This window comes from Rhea americana, unplaced genomic scaffold, assembly GCF_003343005.1.
Source record: "Rhea americana isolate MKP2758 unplaced genomic scaffold, rheAme1 scaffold_170, whole genome shotgun sequence".
Classification (NCBI taxonomy): Eukaryota; Metazoa; Chordata; class Aves; order Rheiformes; family Rheidae; genus Rhea; species Rhea americana.
In genome coordinates, this window is record NW_028185817.1 from 1,488,563 (window position 1) to 1,506,867 (window position 18,305).

Consider the following 18,305-nt stretch of genomic DNA (forward strand, 5'->3'; position numbering starts at 1 on the left):
TACATGTATAGTCACAGTAGTATGCGATACTTTGTGTGGACAGTTCATCAGAAATCTTTATATTCAGTCTTCTGGGTTATTTCTCCCTATTAAAATCAATCTAAAGCTTTAGATTCTCACACTGCTAAGATGTTACACTGGACTTTCAAAAGCTCCCTTTAGTTCTTTAAAAGGAGCTTTAATTTCCTTTATTCTCCATGAGAATAGAATTACTATTTCTCTTAGGTACTTYTGAATTTTTATTAAAAAATAATATAAAATATGTATATCTAGTGTGCTTGTCCCACTTCATCCAGTGTCCATCATTTAGTGGCAGAAACCACAGAAAAATTAAAAACAAAGTGGAACTTCTGACTGTTTTTTCAAATGATAGTATGGAGGAAAAATACAATTTGTCTTCACAAAACAACATGCAAGCCCTATTTTTCTGACGATCCACCAGACAGACTTGACGTCTCAGTCAGCCAGAACTTCCAAATGAAGTGAGAGAAGGAATGTATTTTCTAGGTGCGCAGTAAATATGAAATAGTAATTCATATGTTTCAGCACTATACTATYTGGCTGATGCACCGGATATCTTTCTATTATTTCAAAATGGCTTCTAATACATCGAAAAATGCCATGGTGTGCCACAGCTCCTTAGTTATATATATATATAAAAAAAAATGTCAAAAAAAAATACTCAAGTGATTAGAGTAACACAGATGGTCTTCCTTTTGATTCCTGAAGTACATAAAAGAAATAAGACATGTGAGTACACACACAAAAAAGGTGATGTTCAGCACAGGATCCACACAGCAGATATAGGCCCTGATGAAGCAACAAAGCACAGGTTGTCTAGTGCAAAAAAGAAGTGACCGAGAACATCTTATCAGCGATATGATTCAAGTGACCGACCGGCAGAGCCACATCCTGACTTGGATGCTGCTGCTGCACTCAGTGGTCACCTGAGATTGCAGTAATTCAGCACCTGCTTAGCAGCATGTGCCAACAGGCATCCTAGGTGCTAAAAGCCGCACTCAAGAAGTCTTCGTCAGAACTGCCACCTTGAACTAGGAGACTAGAAACAGTACTATCTGTACTTACACACCTGACTAGGGTATTTTCATATTAATCAACTACATTGAGATATATACAGATATAGATTAACCTTTAATTAACCTTAATTTTCTGTTTAAAACAGAACCTTCAAAGGATAGCAAAGCTTCCAGCCCTGATTTTAAAGTCTTCTACTATTCTAAAGTAACTGTAAAAGGTAGAAAGAAATTGTGTAGGTTGTCCTTTCCTGTTGTCATTGCTCATCTTGCAGAGACAACTCTGAACAGTCATCGAGTTTGAAACACTGAATCTGCCTCTGCATTGCAGTACTTCCATTTAAAGTTGGGAGGATCTAGTTGAAAATCATTCTTCTTAATACAGCACTTCATCACTTTTATCAATCTAACCCTGAGCTTTCATTACAAACGCTCAAAAAAATTTTCTTATTTTTATCTTCTGGCAGAGAAACAACTTAATCTGTGAGCAGCAGGAGTAGTAAGGAAGCACAYTTCTTTCCAACGTGGATTCTCTGATGTCTAATAGAGTGTACACGATTACCTGTTTGCTCAGCAAGAGAACTAGTTTATCTGGCCATTAATTTTAATGAAACTCACGGGAGTAAARTATCTTGGCAATTTCCACCTCAGGTCAGATCGGTAATCAGGCTCTATACTCCATCAAGCGGGGGGTTGATGCTGAGAAGAGTGATAGTCACAGAGTATTTTTACAAAGCACAGCCTAAGAATCAGAAGGAAGAAAAAAAAATCAGATTCCACTGAGCTAATCAACATTGATTTTGTCTGATTTTTAACCAAAATTGCTATGAGGAATATCTACTTGATCATGCTACATGCATATCCCTTAATAGTTTTATAACCATTTGGCCAGTCTCAGCCCAAACAATCAAAAAGAGACCAAAAATAATTTACGTCCCTCAAATTCCAGAGGGTAAAAGAGAGCAACTCCTCCACTCCCAAAGGAAATGTCACACTATGAGCAGAAGTTATGTATCAGAGACACCATTAGGGCAAAGTCTTTGTAAATATCCCAAGCATGGGGAAAATATCAGAGTCTGAATCTTCTTAGGGACCAATGCTGCTCAACCGAGGGTCAGAAATTTATAGAAAGCAAGTCCTCCTTCATGCTTATAGAATTATTTAGCATAATAATAATAAATCACATCTCAATCAAGCAACAATATTGTATCCTCCAGTATTCCCCATCAGTTCTAACAAATACTTGGAGAAGTTTGCTGGCTTCAGAAATGGCAGACTTAAAATCCATAAGCAGTAAAATTTAAATCACTCAGCTAAAGAATAATAAAAAAAGAACTTAAGCAACCACAAGAAAAAGAGATCAAGCAAGCCAAATTTAAAGATTAAAACAAATCCTTTAACGCTGTCAGCCATAACTGTAAGAATKCAGGCAACAGATTAATGTCTAGCTTGGATACCATTTGTAGTTATTTTKCAATACTTACCAAGATACATTTTTTTTCGCCCCTTTGCAAAGCACTCAAAACCTTGGCATGTTTCAGGATCTTTTGAGTATTTTTTCCATCTCCTATGGCTGCCTTTCAGTTGATCGAAAACTCCACAGATTCCCAGCTGGCCAATTAAGTTTCTCAGGCTCTCCGTAAGATTTTTCTTAATTCAGTAACAAGTGAGAAGACTCTTAGGGGTATGTACTGTAACATATATCACACATCACTTTTTTTTTTTTTAATTTCAGCAGCTGTTCCAGGCTCTGAAAAATAAAAAACAAATTGACTTATTCCCTTTGGCACTGGTAGAGTGACTGACATCATATTTATTATTAGGTCCATTTCAACTTGAGCTGGTTTTGTAATAGGCGTACATCTGGCATTTTGCTAGGTATTAAAGTGGACCTAYGTTATTCAGAAGTATTTGATTTCAAACAAAGCAACACTGGAAGGCCCAATCCAGCACAGCTATTAATTATTAATTGTGTTGTTATTATTGCATGCACTCCTAAGGCACTCTTCACAGTCCATCTGGTGTGCCCCTTGCATAATTTAGAAATACCACTGTTCTTTACTAGAGTAGGGCAAGGAAAGCGAGACTTTCCTCTCCCTTCTTTTGGCTGGAAATGCTTCCTTAAAAAAAATGACAAATTCAAGTGACAAATTCATGTAGTATCCAGGATACAACATCACGAGCACTCTAGCATCCAGTGACAAGATAATTACAGAGAGATGAGTTTGAAAAACTGCCATAAATGAAAAATAACTCTTGTTTTTCCTAGTAAGGACAAATTCTCATAGAAGCATATATACTAGAAAAAATCCCTCCTTCTGGGAGTCAGGGTATCTTTGTCATCACAGCTCCTAATTTGGGTTTGGAAAGTGAAACAAGCCACAAGTAACCAAGCCCCATGCTACTAAATGTTTGCATGGAAGAAATGACTGATCTGGAAGCCACAGAATGGAGTAAGAACATAGCAAAACGTAAATCAACTCTACTGTGCCACAGGGCAGAATTTTGCCTTTTCTTCAGAAATAAGTTAACTATTAAGGACAAAAATTATAAATGCTTTTCCTAGAACTAAACTGCATTTCTAGAAACCAAGGGAAAAAACCCACATATTTGTGTAATGACTTGTTCATAAAACAAAAACTTTTTTTTGCCCATTTATCGTTAGTGAAAACCTTTTACGTTCTTCCACTTTCTTAGCGCCACCCCAGTGATAATTCCTGTATCAAGTAGAGTTTGAGGTAGAGAAAGACTGAAGTTGCTGACTTATGGAAGAAGCAGATGTGGGGATAACAGGATCAAGAGAGCACAGGAGGTAGAGAGATGGACAGGACTTCAAGAAAAGGCAGGAATGGCAGCAATTCCTCATGCATAGGCAAATCCTATGTCTTGTACTCTAGCATTGGGATCTTACAGACAATACTTGTTTCTTGAAATCAAGATTTTCTTCCTACACAGTGCTCTGACTCCTGCCAATTCTCCACAATTCCAGTTAATGAGTAGACTTTCTGGTTAATAGTACATTTCTGCCGAAACAGGCCAGCTGTATAGCATAAAGATAAGGGATTAGCAATGGGACTCTCCACTATTTGCTTCAGAGACAATGCAATACAGCTTCCACATCATAATCTCCCCTGTCATGAGATCTCTTGATCCCTGTTTTACCCGTCATTCTYACCAGTTGACTCCGGACTTCTAAAAAAGTTATCAGTGAAGTTCCTCAAGAATAAGTCTGGGAACAAATCACATTTTAATTAGTGACTCTGCTGCTAACATTAGCATTTATGAATTACACACTCTGACGACATACAGGTGGAAGGCATCAAAGCATAGCAGGGTTATGATACAATTTAGAAAGARCTAAGTGGCCTTTGAAGACCGAAGTACCAAAAATGATAAGAAGTTAACAGAGTAGCATAAAAAGGCAGATATTTTAACATTAATATTTTAATTCTTTGACAAGAACTTCCTTTATCACTAGGATGCTCAACAGCTAGAATAAAACATATCAGAAGACAAAACTTGGATGGATCAGTCAGGAATGGTTTGTAAGCCATCAATATGGTGCAACCATAAAAAATAGCGAATATAATTATAAAATCTATCAGGTATTTTCAAGAAAGATGAGAAACTAACAGCACCATTGCATATAGCACTGGTTAGACCTCACTTAAAATATCAGGTGCAAGTCTAATCATATATATCTAAGAAAGGTTAATTCAAAATGGGGTAGGATCAAAAGAAAAGTAAATCAAGGAAGAAAGGACGTCTAGGAAGAGGGACAAAAAGTTGGCTGAGTTATAAGTCTGATAAGCAGAAGATTCAAATGGGATATGACTGCTATAAATATATCAAGTAAATAAATATAAGGAAACKGAGAAAAATACTTATATCCACAGCCAGTATTACTACATGCAACCTCCTCTCCTCCCCCGTGTTTTGTTTTGTTTTAATACACACACACGCAGACTACAAATCAGTGTGGCTCAGGAGTTAGAAATGAGTTCTTAACATCAGATGGAGTTTTTCCACAAGATGCATAGGATAGTAGCAACAGATGAAAAAAAATGGGACTTTCAGAAGTGAGTAGAAGTGTTAAATAATTTTAATAGCTCAGCATTTAATAGCTTTTAAGAACTCAGCATTAGACTTGGTTCTCACATCATCTTTTCCTGTTYAGTATTCTGTATTTCTGGGAAACTTATATTTGACAAATGATATCTCCTAGCAAAAATAGCTATGCTTGTTTCAGTAAGAAGGCACTTACATTAAGAATCCTTCATTACTAGCTCTGTGCACACTTGCAAGAGTGAAGTTATAAGACACAGGAGGAAAACAATGCAAGGACTCATCACAGAGCATTTACTGTATTAGATGAGCATAGATTTCCCAGTTCCCACATGGAGTATAGTAGCTGAACTATAATTAATCACAATGATACCTGCATTCAATAGAGAAGTTACAAGTTTAATATCTGGTCATACTAAACTGAGTGCATAACAACATCCACAGCTTCTGTTGCTGTAATAGAGTCTTTCAGTTGTAAGCCTGCGCTGCTGAGACATCAGACGTACTGTCAGATAAGATCCCTAACATTGAATCAAGAAGTATGATCACCCCCAAAAAGGAGGTTCTATTGTAGGTCAAGATTTTAAGACTATGAAGCTAAAACTAGCTGATGTGCCACTTGCAAATATTCCAAATTCAGCTGGTAGATGTGATTATGGTTCGTTTCATTGCTAAAATCTTAAGGCCATCGACCCCCAACTTCTTGGGCATGTCATATTCGTATCTTGCTGCATTCTCAAGTGGTCCTAGACAGCGTTAACTTCGCTGAAAAAGATTTATTTTCCTAGCCACTCTGATTAACAAGCAGGGCGCAATTCAGTTCCAAGTTCTAAACCAGAGGTTTTCTTTCCAGGATCAGACAAGCTTGGTTTTAACTGCTCAAATTTACTGTGAGCTGGTGTAATTGCATTTTGAATTGTCTCCTGACTAAATTAATCTCCTGCCTGCTTTTGTTTATCAGCTCTGCCAAGATCCTTAAAAATCTGTTCTGATATCATAATGCTATTAAATCAAAAGACTGGTTGGCATGCTGTTTGGGGCTGGGTTTAAATTTATGCTAGGTAAAACTATTCATCAAATATATAGTAGCATTCACCAGTAAAGCTCTTGTGAAGCTACAATATTCTGAAACATTACTTTTGAGTGCTGTAACTTTTTTTTTTTTTTAATCAATTGGCCCTACTCAGAACAGTACATATCATCATCTAATGTGTTCATGTTGGGTGAAATGTAAGATGACTATTTGAAGCTCATTCTTCTTTCCCTATGGGCCTCTGTTGGACTGTGCTAGAGGCAGCATTGAGGCTACAAAAAAGAAACAGCTATTAGGAAAGAAAGATGACAACACAGAAGACAGTAAAGGATGAACATCAGAAGACAGATCAAGAGTATCTGAGAAAGAAAAAATACATATACACAAAGAAAGGACCTTTGAAAAGAGAAAATGAAGGTAATTGTAGGTTTTTCTTTCCTAGCAGCTAGCCTTCTCCTCCTGCATACATAGGAGGAGCTATTTGCAGCTATACTGCAAAGCCTTTTCTATTATCTATTGGAAATACAGGTATACAAATAAATACCTAAATTTACTCACTAGAAGCAAACAAAAACTGCATGAATAGTAAGCATAGACTAAGAAGAAAAAGCTAGAAAAGCCACACTGAATAACTCATAAAAGAAAGTGAACTTGATTTATATCAGAGAAACTCAAAAATGAAATATTTCTATAAATTAAAGGTAAATATTACTAAAACCAAATATTGAAGCTAACTATAAACTTTCATATATGGAACGCTAACAGTTGATTATCACAGATACAGAATGACAAAGACATACTGAACTTAATACATGAAAACATAAATGAATACATGTAACAGTCCCTTGGGCCTAAATTACTTAAAAAATACAGGCTTTTCAAAATACTGCTTTGACTTCCTTAGTTTTGATGTGCAGGTGAGTATTCCTGACAATACTCAAAAGAACAGAAAAAAAATTAGGGGACTTCATTGATAAATTAATCAAGAGCACAGTAAAATGAAAAATAGGGGGTGCTTCTGTAAAGGTTGAAGAAATGTGTATGTATGAAGAAATGTAATTCCCAAAGGCACAAGTACATATTTACAGAAAGAGAATTCGCATAGTCAGGCATGTCTTAAAGACACCTTATAAATTCTAACTCAAGGTAACCTGAGGACACTTTTTTGATGGGCCTCCAATTGTTGGAAGTGCTGACTCACTGTGATCTTATTTGATGTTTAAATAAAAGTGAATTAATGGAAGTGTGGATAAATCATAAGTAACTGTTCACACTATCCAGAAGCAGAGATACCACCTGCAATGAAAAAAAAATAATTAGTAAGGGACAATTTTGCTCCTACTGGAATGTTTGCTTAGACAAGACAAAGTGAACGGGGGCCCTTTGAAACAAACCAACCAAATGTGTTAATTAGATGCAGGATCAAAACAACTTTTTGGCACTTTAAATTATGAAATCAAGCAAATTGCCTGCAGAGAAGCAGTTTAAGTGGGAAGTGAAAGTTTGTAGACTAGTGAATACTAAATTCAATTAYGTAAGAATGTGCACAGTGGAGAGGTATTTTGAACTACAGATGAAATACTATCTATTAGAAGATCTTTCTCAAACTTACGGACTGTGGCTCTCAATTCTRATTACACAGTATGCTACTTGTAATAGTATAATGTTCACAGTAATATTTCATGTGGTTTAATAATTGCAAGCGAAAAGGAAGAGCTGCACTACGCTTGATTCTACATTTTGTTAGATCAGGATTCCTGAAAAACATGTAACTTTCATTCACCAGCAAGATCTTTGTGAGTTGTAGTTCATGATTCAAAATTATGATCATAATTTAAGAAAAATGAGCCAAACAGAACAAAGTAGTACTTGTCAAATGTTTTTTGGGGAATGTGGTCATCAGATACTTTCGATCAAATACTACGTTTATCTCCATCATGTTATTGACATCATACTAGTTTCTGCCAGCTAACGATCCTACTGCTTGCCTGTAAACGTTGAGGCAAATATATAGTACATTATAATAGCTGGAGTCCATATAATTCTGATGCCTATTACGAGAAGATTCACTCCAGCTCTTTACACACCATATATTCTAAATTATCCTATTAAATTTTAGTCTGTGATTCTCTATTTACTCAATTGAACCTGCTTTTAATTTAGGAATTTGAATTGAATTTGAAACTGAACCAATAATCTTCATTTAGGAAAAAACTCATAGGAAAAAACTTAAGTAAAGTATGGTCAGACTTTAATGAAGTTAAGTAAAGCAATCACTCTTGATTTTTGGTGCAGACGTCCAAAATTCATCCTGCCCGAGAGAGGCTGAAAAGAGGGGAACTATGGTTATGACTAGAGCAAATAGTTCTAATACACTAAAGTAACTCCAAATTTGTAACTTGTATCTTACTAGGACTTAAGCAGCTTGTAGAGGTAGCTGTATCAAATGCAAAACACTTATAAATTGAGTAACTAAGCAGATACAAATTGATGTGAATGTACTAGTATCATTTGTATTTACATGCAAAATTGCTCATTTTTAAACTATAAAAATAGCTTATTTGATTACTGAAGTAATTCACTCATAGACAGACAACTGTAATTCAGGAAACGCAGAAAACTGGATTCTCCTGGCTCTCTTTTTGGAAGTGTTGGGAATCAAAACTAATTTTTGCTACATGTTTTTATCAGTTGAGTGTCTTACAGTCCAATCCACCAGCATCTCATCTCAGGAATAAAAAAAACGTGACACAGGTGACTAAAAACAAGCATGATGTGTCTTTACAGAACCCAAGGGTATCCAAAATACAACAGATACGAGAAAGGACCTAGAGGAGATCCATGCTCTTCCACTGAGGCAAATGGAATCTGAGCAGTTACATGTAAAATGGCAGCAGACATTTAATATAGGATACTAAACTGTTCCTTCACAATCCACCTTTCCAGAGGTTCAAGCAGAACAGATAAATAATCTGACTTCCAAATCTTTACCACTGCATTCTCAGTCACAATATACATCTTGACAATCAGCAGATGCTTCTGGGTGCCAGGACATAAAGGCCATACTCTCTTTGTCACTGTGTGTAGCTAGTCCCTCCCCACTGCCTATTTCCCAAGAGAAATAAATGGTACAAAACAACTACCTGTAGCAGTCATTCCAGTTATGTATTTTAGGAAGTATGAGATTTTAAAAGCTAAGGAGATGCAGCTTAGGGAGATGTAGCTTACCCAAGGATGGATTTTTTGCTAAAAGTCAAACACAGGATTGTCTAGGTGTCGCACAAGACTAAGAGAGGTCTCAAGCTGTCCTCTTCATATTCTCTTTCCAGTGTTGTTGACTACAAAACCTATAGTTTTCAAATATAACTCCTTAAAAAATACATCTTTCACAACACGTCTTCAGTAATAAGACCTTCTGGTAGTCTTCTGAAGCTACAACATAAACAGGTTATACTCCAGAAGAAATCAGACACTGCTAAGTAGGTAGTCAGGAAAAGCCTGATAGGTGAGGCTAACAGACCACAGCAATCCCAGCATTTAAAGAAATGGGTCTAGCTCCTGCAAGAGCTGCAAAGCAGAAACTGTTACCTAACCAGAAGTCTTGCACAGCATTAATAAGCCATAAGATTATGATTATTGAATAAGAGATAAAGAATGTAGATTCTCAAAGAAACATGGAGTCATGAAAAAGAAAGACAATCTCTAGAATCTGACTGGCCACTGAGGGCAATGGAACCCTATGGTACACAGAGGGAAATGGTAAAAAAACCAACGTCATATCTGACCTTCCAACTTTCCTAATGTCTAGTTAAAATCAGCTTCTGGATCCTGGAAAGTAAGATAACAAGCGCAGAGTGAAGGAGGCATACTGTAATCTTTTGTCAATCATCAGGTTCAGGATGCCTTTGTTTTCCTCACTAGTGATGACAGCCAAAACGATGATTTTACAATACCAACAGGGCCAAATGTCACCATAGAAAACAAATGTATTTGTGGCGTCAAGGGTTAATTAAAACAGTGCATTATTAAAAGCAATGAAAGCTTCCCAATGGCAAGAAAGTTGATATCCTATCTACTTACATACATGAGTGTGAAGACATCTCCTGTTCTGTTTCAAAGTTGCTTCACCTAGCCACCTGTGAAAACACCTTACTGCTCGACAGGGATAGCACATGGCACCAATGTTCCACTAAAGAATTGGTCCAGTGATCCAGAAGTGATCACTAATCACTTCTGATGAGAAGTGATTCAACATATGTAGGCAAAGAATTTCAGAGGGGTTCCCTTACATAAAAGAAATGTATTTTACTCAGCTTTTTTGCTAGTAAGTTTCCCTACATCCCTTAATCCCTTAGCAAATAGGCAGATACTGTGTATTAATTTTTTTCTATACAATTTTTTTTAAATAGGCAACTCGCCAAACAATTCTTAAACTAAACATGCTATTTGTTCTTTGAACTGAAAAGAGGAAACAAAAAGACCTTGAACATAGCTACTAAACAGTGCTAGTTTAAGTAGACTTCAGCTGCCAATCAATTTGATGTGATCCCTCTCTCACCTTCCTAATGAGTCTGATACAATTTAACGTACTCAAGTTATTCTGACTCAATGAAAAACACCTGTATAGGATACTTCAAGAAAAAACGATGTTAGCAGTGTTAAGTGTGAAATGAAGTATTCAGATACTTCATTGCTGGGGGCCATATAAGTGGGCAGACAGATCTGCAATACTCATCTCTCAATTTTTATTATTTCCTTAACTTGACACTATGAGAAAGTTCACCTCCTTTCTTCTTGCCCTTCTGAGTATTGAAAGTTAGCAATCTCTGCCAACTGCTAATGGGTTTTTGATCTTTTTTGTTGTTTCCTAGATGCATAAGCACAGCAGGGAGCCAGCTAAAACACTTTATATTTCTGAAAAGAAAGAAAAAAAAGCTTCAAGAATCACTTAGGAGTTCAYAAGAATTAGGAGAAGTGAGAGAGCTTAATTCAATCAAGAGAAGTGGGCTCCTAAATTAAGTGCTGGATTCAGTCTCTCCTACTTCCCTTCATTTTGAAATTAATGGGATTCTGTTCCTATACTTCAACAGGTTTAAAATAATTGCCCAAAATCCAAATTTGGAGAGGGATTAACAAACGCAATGTGGTCACTTTGAACTACACTATCTGCCATGGAAAAGACATTCTTAAAATAAAAAGAAAAGTTGCAGGATAGATCTGGTCACATTACTTTCTGATGGATACTTTTCTATCAAAAAATGCAGTTTCAGTGAGGTAATATTTCTCAGGAAGATAGGTTTTTAGATAAACTTTTCAGTGGAGAAGTTAAAATATTTCATCCCAAAAGTCTGACAGAATGTTTTATTTTTATGTTAGCATGATGGTAGTTTTATGACATTAGTTCTATTATTTTTATATTAAGGTAATTTAACGCAGAAGCCAGAACAGAGTTAACAGTAACATGAGTTACTCTTCATCTATGTCATAAGTTACTCTCTTGAAGGTTAATTCATACAGAGAGTTTGTTAAATCATGTGAACAATTTATTTAATTAAGTAAGCAGCCACAAGCAAAACAGCGCTGGGCGGCCGGGGAGTCTCAGCTCCGCCAACGGCGTGCGCCTCCCTCACACACAGTCCCCCCCCTTAGAGTCTGCGTTGTAATCTYCCGGTGTGTCCCACGCATGTGTGAGTTGCTGGGGGGGTCGTCTGAAGCTCTCTGGTRGTCGTGGAGAGGAAGGCCGTGGTCTTCTTCTGTCTCTTTATTTTGGTTTGTCTCYTTGTGAGTGATCACAGGGGTTTGCTTATCTGTTGTGTTGACTCCCTTTTGGGATGCTGTTCTGTGAGAAAATTACAGGCGCCTGCTTATCTTTTCTTTATCCTTTTACCTTCAAAACCTCTGAGCAGCTTGTTGCTTACTTCAGCTCTTTATAGTCCTGCAAGATAGCTAGGGCCCCGACACTGSTTCCACAARGGGTCATATAAGCTTTTGTGCTTACCATAATTTATTTGTCTGACACCATGTCTCAACCCTGATTGTTGTAAAACCTCCTCCTCCCCCTCCATYGGCTTATTCYTCCTTCTAAACAATGAACAAATAGTTACAATTTATTACAATCTAGCTTCAATATAATGCAATATAATACAATTTTATTAATTTTCTGATTTAATTTCACAATCGGATCTAGTTCAAACTTTTAATTCTTAAAGYATCTAACTTTTAAAATAGCATAAGAACTAGAAGATGGAGAGGAATGGCTGTATTCAAACTGTTACCTCAGTGTGACTCAACATAAAAATTAGGAGATTACAGAGGCACTGAGATTTGGTCTCAGAATTTTTAACAGGAAGTGATCCCTGACTAGATGATAGCTGATCTAATAAAGCCTAAGTAAAGGGATGGAAGTAGGCTGAGGTGAACAAGTTTTAAGACTATAGGAAGGAGAGTGGCCTCTCCAGATGTTTCCAACAGCTTCCAATGAAGACTTCCAGTAGTCTTCCATAAGAATCTCAACCAAGGAAGCTGGTGATTTTTATAGCATTGCATATAAGCAGGTCTGCAGAGATTGCAAGAGAGTATTTAAAAGTAGAAAAAAAAAAATCAATGTTGTACGAGACTTCAATGCAAAATCTGAAATCAACAATAAAACACCCCACAACTTGTTACAAAAAATAATCATTGAATTTTGAGCTCAAAACCTGTCCCTAATGAATCAGATTTTTGTCAACAGTCTGACATGATGGAGAAGGATGTTTCTGAAAGTCTGAGTACAATCTGCAATTGAACTTTAATCTACACTTACACAGTAAACTTAATGCGACTACACTGTAGATTAATAAATGCATTCTAGCATTCATCTACCTAACAGGGATAACAGTAAGAGCAAAAAGTGGCAATGTGACATGAACACCATCTACCACCTACTGGCATCTACTGGTTATTCTTTTAGTTTTCCACCTCAACAACACAACCTATGAGCATTGCTCTGATAGCATTTAATTGAATTTGCTGTATTTTAGTAGAGGCTGGATAGAAAAACAGCAGATGGGGGAAGGAGGGGAAATGTCTGCATGTGAACAGTCCTTTAAATGATGGCTTCACGTTGTGGAACAGCCCTTACCCTCCAAGCATCCGGGAACACCAGACAAGCTCAAGGCTCCATTGTGCATTCCCAAAGCAAAATATCCAACTCCTACTAAAAAAAGGGTATACCATCTTTAACAATACAGCAGAAAACAGTGTATCTATGTTACACACCAATGCAGTGACCAAAATTGTGTCAAGATTGAGCATGTGCATTTATTTGGCTAAGAAACAGGACAAAGATCAGTAACTGCATACAGTGATGTGAACTGGCTTATCTCTCTTTGCTAAAACACTTTAGATGACAACACTTTGCTTCCTGATAGGTAAACTGGAGCCTCAGTCACAAAATTGTTTTGCCTTCCATTTGCTCACTATGAAAGAACAAAAGACAACACTATTTATTCCTTAATTTAGATAAAATGCCTTTTAAATTGTTTATAATGACTGCTTGGAGCTAATTGCATACATTCATTCCCCTCCTCTCATTTCTTTTAGTTTCTTTTTCTGAAACAAAAGCTCTGAAAATTCCAAAGAACTGCACTTTATATAAATGTGAAAATGCAATATGAGCTAGCAAGTATAAAATTGATGAATTTAGCTCCCTGCAATCATTGGCAACATCCCAGACTTCTATGCTAGACTTCATGGGCTTTCTGGTAACTCCACAACTATCTAATAAATTATACTGTAACAGTGGTGAGTTTGGCTCCAGGGAAAAAATGGGTAGTATGTTTTAAGCAATAGCAAATTAATCAAAAAATGAAGATTCAGAAGGACTGAACTTACTTGTGAATTCAGTTTTAAAATATAGAGACTATGATATAAAGAAATAGAAACATTTCATTCTGACATCTTAGAAAAACAAAAAATATTATCTTGTTTCAAGCAAAACTATAAAAAAGAGATTTACTTTCTAAATACTAACATTATAGAAAAGCTACCACCCTAAATACAATTTCAGATAACAAAAGATCTTCATTTAAGGGTAAACAACCACCTAATTCCCTGTAAGATTATCCTGAGATTGAAAGGTCTCTTATTGACATCTAACTAGAACTGAAAAAAATCATAGGGCTCTAGTTCAGAGTTTCTTAGCTTGGTTTTGGGGGGTTTTTTACCTTTTTTTTTTTTTTTTGTTTCCCTCCCTGTAGCCAGTTAGGCATTGTTCCTAGGCACAAATGAAAAGAAACATGCAAAATCCCACTCAGTTGAGGGAATATGAATGCTGCATGTAATATATTCAAGCACTACATTACAGAAAACTTAGACAGAATGTTAATTATAAAACTGAAATAAAGAGAGAATTAGGTAAGAGGTCCAAGAAGATCATTTTTCACCTTGTGTCTTCCCAACTCTCTTCATCGGGTATGCTAACTTATATAGTGAATAAAGTCGTATCTACCAAGAGTAAGTTGTYAGTATATTCCGTTTTCAAACTGTTGTAGGCTGCAATACTTTCTCTTAAATCCAGTGGCAACATGCATTAATTGACTTTTATACAACAATGGTATTGGTTCAGGTTCCAATTTTCATCTCATGGATTCCATTACATTTGTCCAGTGTGATGTTCTGGCATTACACAGGCCAGAGAGCTTTGAACATCTGGTGAAAGATCCAGATACTAATTTGCAGCTGTCATTCTGAAGGAGTAGAAAAATGCTTTCGACATACTTCCCTTTGGCAGCATTTAAAATAAACCTCTACTGTACAAAGCAGTGCCACATATAAAGGCCTCAGTCTGGTCTTGAGAGCTGTKCAGCTGCATATGATGCAAAGGATGGATATGTTCTGTCCTCTTGAACCTGACATCTCTAGTGCTCCACTTGGTGTTGCACACTAATACCCAGCCGTTAGGACACACAACTATTTATACAGTATTCAAAATATAAGTATGTAAAAGGTAAACATTCTCTCAAATGGCTTCTAAAAATTAGGTCCTGAATTCTGCAAAATTCCTCAGGGTAAATGAGTCCTTAAATCTGTCTTGCAGACCTTGCATGCCTGCAGCTGCTCTGCCCTCTAAGAACACACAAAGGGCTGAGCAAGACCTATAGTGCAGAGATGAAAGCAGAAACTTGACTTGGAAGGARATAAAGCAGCAAGGATGGGGGGAAAAAACTGTCTTATTAAGTACATAATTATATTACTTATTTTCAAGAATGTTCCTTGTGAGTTGAAAGTACCCAATCTTYCAGCTACTTGGAAAACAATTTGAAGAAAGATAACCACAATGAAAGCACTAAAAAGAATTACACTCTTAGTTGCAGAATTCTGAACTTTTTCAAGAATAAAGCTCTTACAGGGATTTCAGAGGAAACCAAATCACACTTTTGCTGTAAATACTGAGAGCTGCAGATACTATTCAGTGGTACTAAAAGCAGGCTTTGGGTTCTCACTGGACTGAACATGGTTCAGAAAGATGCCACAGCAGTACTTCATGTTTGCTTGGCTAATAAAATATAAAACGCACTGCTGGTTCTCAGTGCTTCTGAAGCAATAAATTCAACCAACACTAAAATCTGCTCACATGAAAACTGAAAATTTGTTGTATTCCTAAACTGTAAAGGTGTTTATTGTAACTTGCAAACTGATTAAAATACATATATATACATATACATATTATATATATATATCAATACAACTTCCTGTCAGGTTTGTCACTTAGTATGAGGCTGTCTCCCTTGCTCCAGAAAGCCTGCAGAATTGCCAGCCCTGGGTATTCTAAAAACACCAACATCCTAGATAACATGCTTTATATTTAAAGAGACAACAACTGTATAATAAATGTCAGAATTATTCTGTTACTGCCTTTCAACGTGCACTAGAAGACATTGTTTAATTTAACCCCTATAGTTATCTAGCATAAGATATGTGTGCATGTGTGTGTGCAATCCTCTATATATTTCAAATCAGCAGTAATTAAAAGTGGAACCAGTCTTCCCAGAATAATCAGACTTGTTTCCTTCTTCCCCTTCTATTTTCCCGAAAGCTATCATCAAATACTAGTATGAAGTCTACAAAAGCTTGCAGAGTTTCTGGTGAGAGAATTCTTTAGAGACATTAAGGAATTTTCTATGCACTGAAGTAGCCAAATATTTTAAAAACAAGTACCTATTCCTTCCAACAACYTTGGTCAAAGAACATTTCAGTATAATGCTGCTGTGAGCTAACTGGTACCTTAGCTATATTCCATGTAGGAGTCTTTTGTATGCAGTATTTCAGAGTCTATCTCGACAAAAGTTGCTTTAAAATTATCATTCTTGTCCGAGTTTTAAATGAACGATTAACCTTTTCTCTTGATCATGCCTCTTATGAAAGATGCTCAATTGCTGTCTCTGAAAGAAATTATAGTATTTTAATGTAGTATTAAGAACAATCAGTGCTGGAAAAAGAAGTATGTACACTGTAGTACTGCATTACATTGATTTAAGTAGTTCATCCTCTAAAAGATATTCTATTCAAGGCTTCAGTGATTGTAGCTCAGTGATTTTCAATCCTCTGAAGCTTTGGATGTCTTTTCCCCTGAGGTCTCTTCCCCCCCCCACACACAAGCCCTTAAGGGAACTGTCTGTCTTTAACTAGAAAGCCTCTGGCCATATGAACACAAATGAGGCTGAACTAGAACAAATACAACACCAGGCCTGAAAAACTACCAAACTTAAATGGTGCCTACAACAACAAACATGCCCACTTGTCATCCCAGCAGACTAATTTACCTCTCTGGAGATAGCAAAATAATAAGTTACTGAAAGATTCCAAAAAGACCACATGCAGGCCAAAAATCTGAGGGACCATAAAAACACAGTTTAGCCTGTTAATCAGGAATTGACAAAGAAAAGTAGTAAATGGAAGAAATATTGATTATGTAGAAAGAGTAAACATATTCAATCTTTAAAAGGATATATAAAAAATATAGCATCAGCAATAGGCTTGTAAATACCAAGTTAGTGAAATATTTACTGTGTTTTCCGACAAGGTTAACAGTGCAAAACTGAACACGCCATCTTGTCCACCTAGAAACTGAGCAGACCTGAAACTGACCAAAACAACTGCTATGTGCATCCTTCATCTCAGATATTAACGTTGTACTTTGTAGTAAGACATGATCTGTTTTTCCAGCACTGAGATAGCTTACAGAATTAGTCTATCATTTCAAGAGCATATCCTTCTTTATTCATGGGAATACACACATCGAAAGTATACTCCGAAATGCTGCAAATGGAATAGAGTAAAATATTACTTCAGCTGAGAGCAGGAAAATAAAATTTCTGGATAACCAATTATTACGGACACAAACGTGCATGACACTTGGTTTCTAGGTAAGCTTTCTTCTTGTTCATACCAATAATTACAATAATAGCAAATGTATCTCCAAATGGCAAAAGTGAAGTAAAACCAGATTCTTTGATTTGCTGTAAAATACGACAAAGCTGATTTTTTTTTAATATCCAGAATTCGCTCATACTCAGTAATATTACTGATGTTACTGCAGCAAGTGATCATGTTACAGAATACTTCGTGAAACGTGAAGGGGTCAGATGCTCAGCTGATACAGGTTAGTATAAGTCTATTGACTTCAAATCATTGATTGCAGCAAGTAAGAACCTAGAAAATATTCTTCTGTTGTAACCAGACAGTATTTTTATTTTTTGACCAAGAAATCTTACCACATGCATCTTCTGAGATTTCCCTTGATTGGACCAAACTCACACAAGCGATTTATTCATTGTTGTTTAAAAAGTAGTTCAAACTAACAGACTGAGAGTTCGGACTCCATATACAGGGATTTTTTACTTAATCTTGATGATCTGGTACTTTAATGGCTATATAAACAAGAAACAACAAGAAAACAATGTTGGAGCAAATAAAACGAAAAGTGAAGCTAAAACTAACAGTTCTAAAAATAGTAAAATAAAATAGGAAAGAAACGAATGACTTCACTGTAAGGTAATGTGAAACAAGGACTATCTATTTGCTCATCTGTATACATTTTACCGTTAAGTTAGCTGTTTATAAGAGGTAAATACTCCTAAATTACTTCATTTTCTGTATTTGATTCAGTTTTATTTGCTCAACATTGAGCGAAT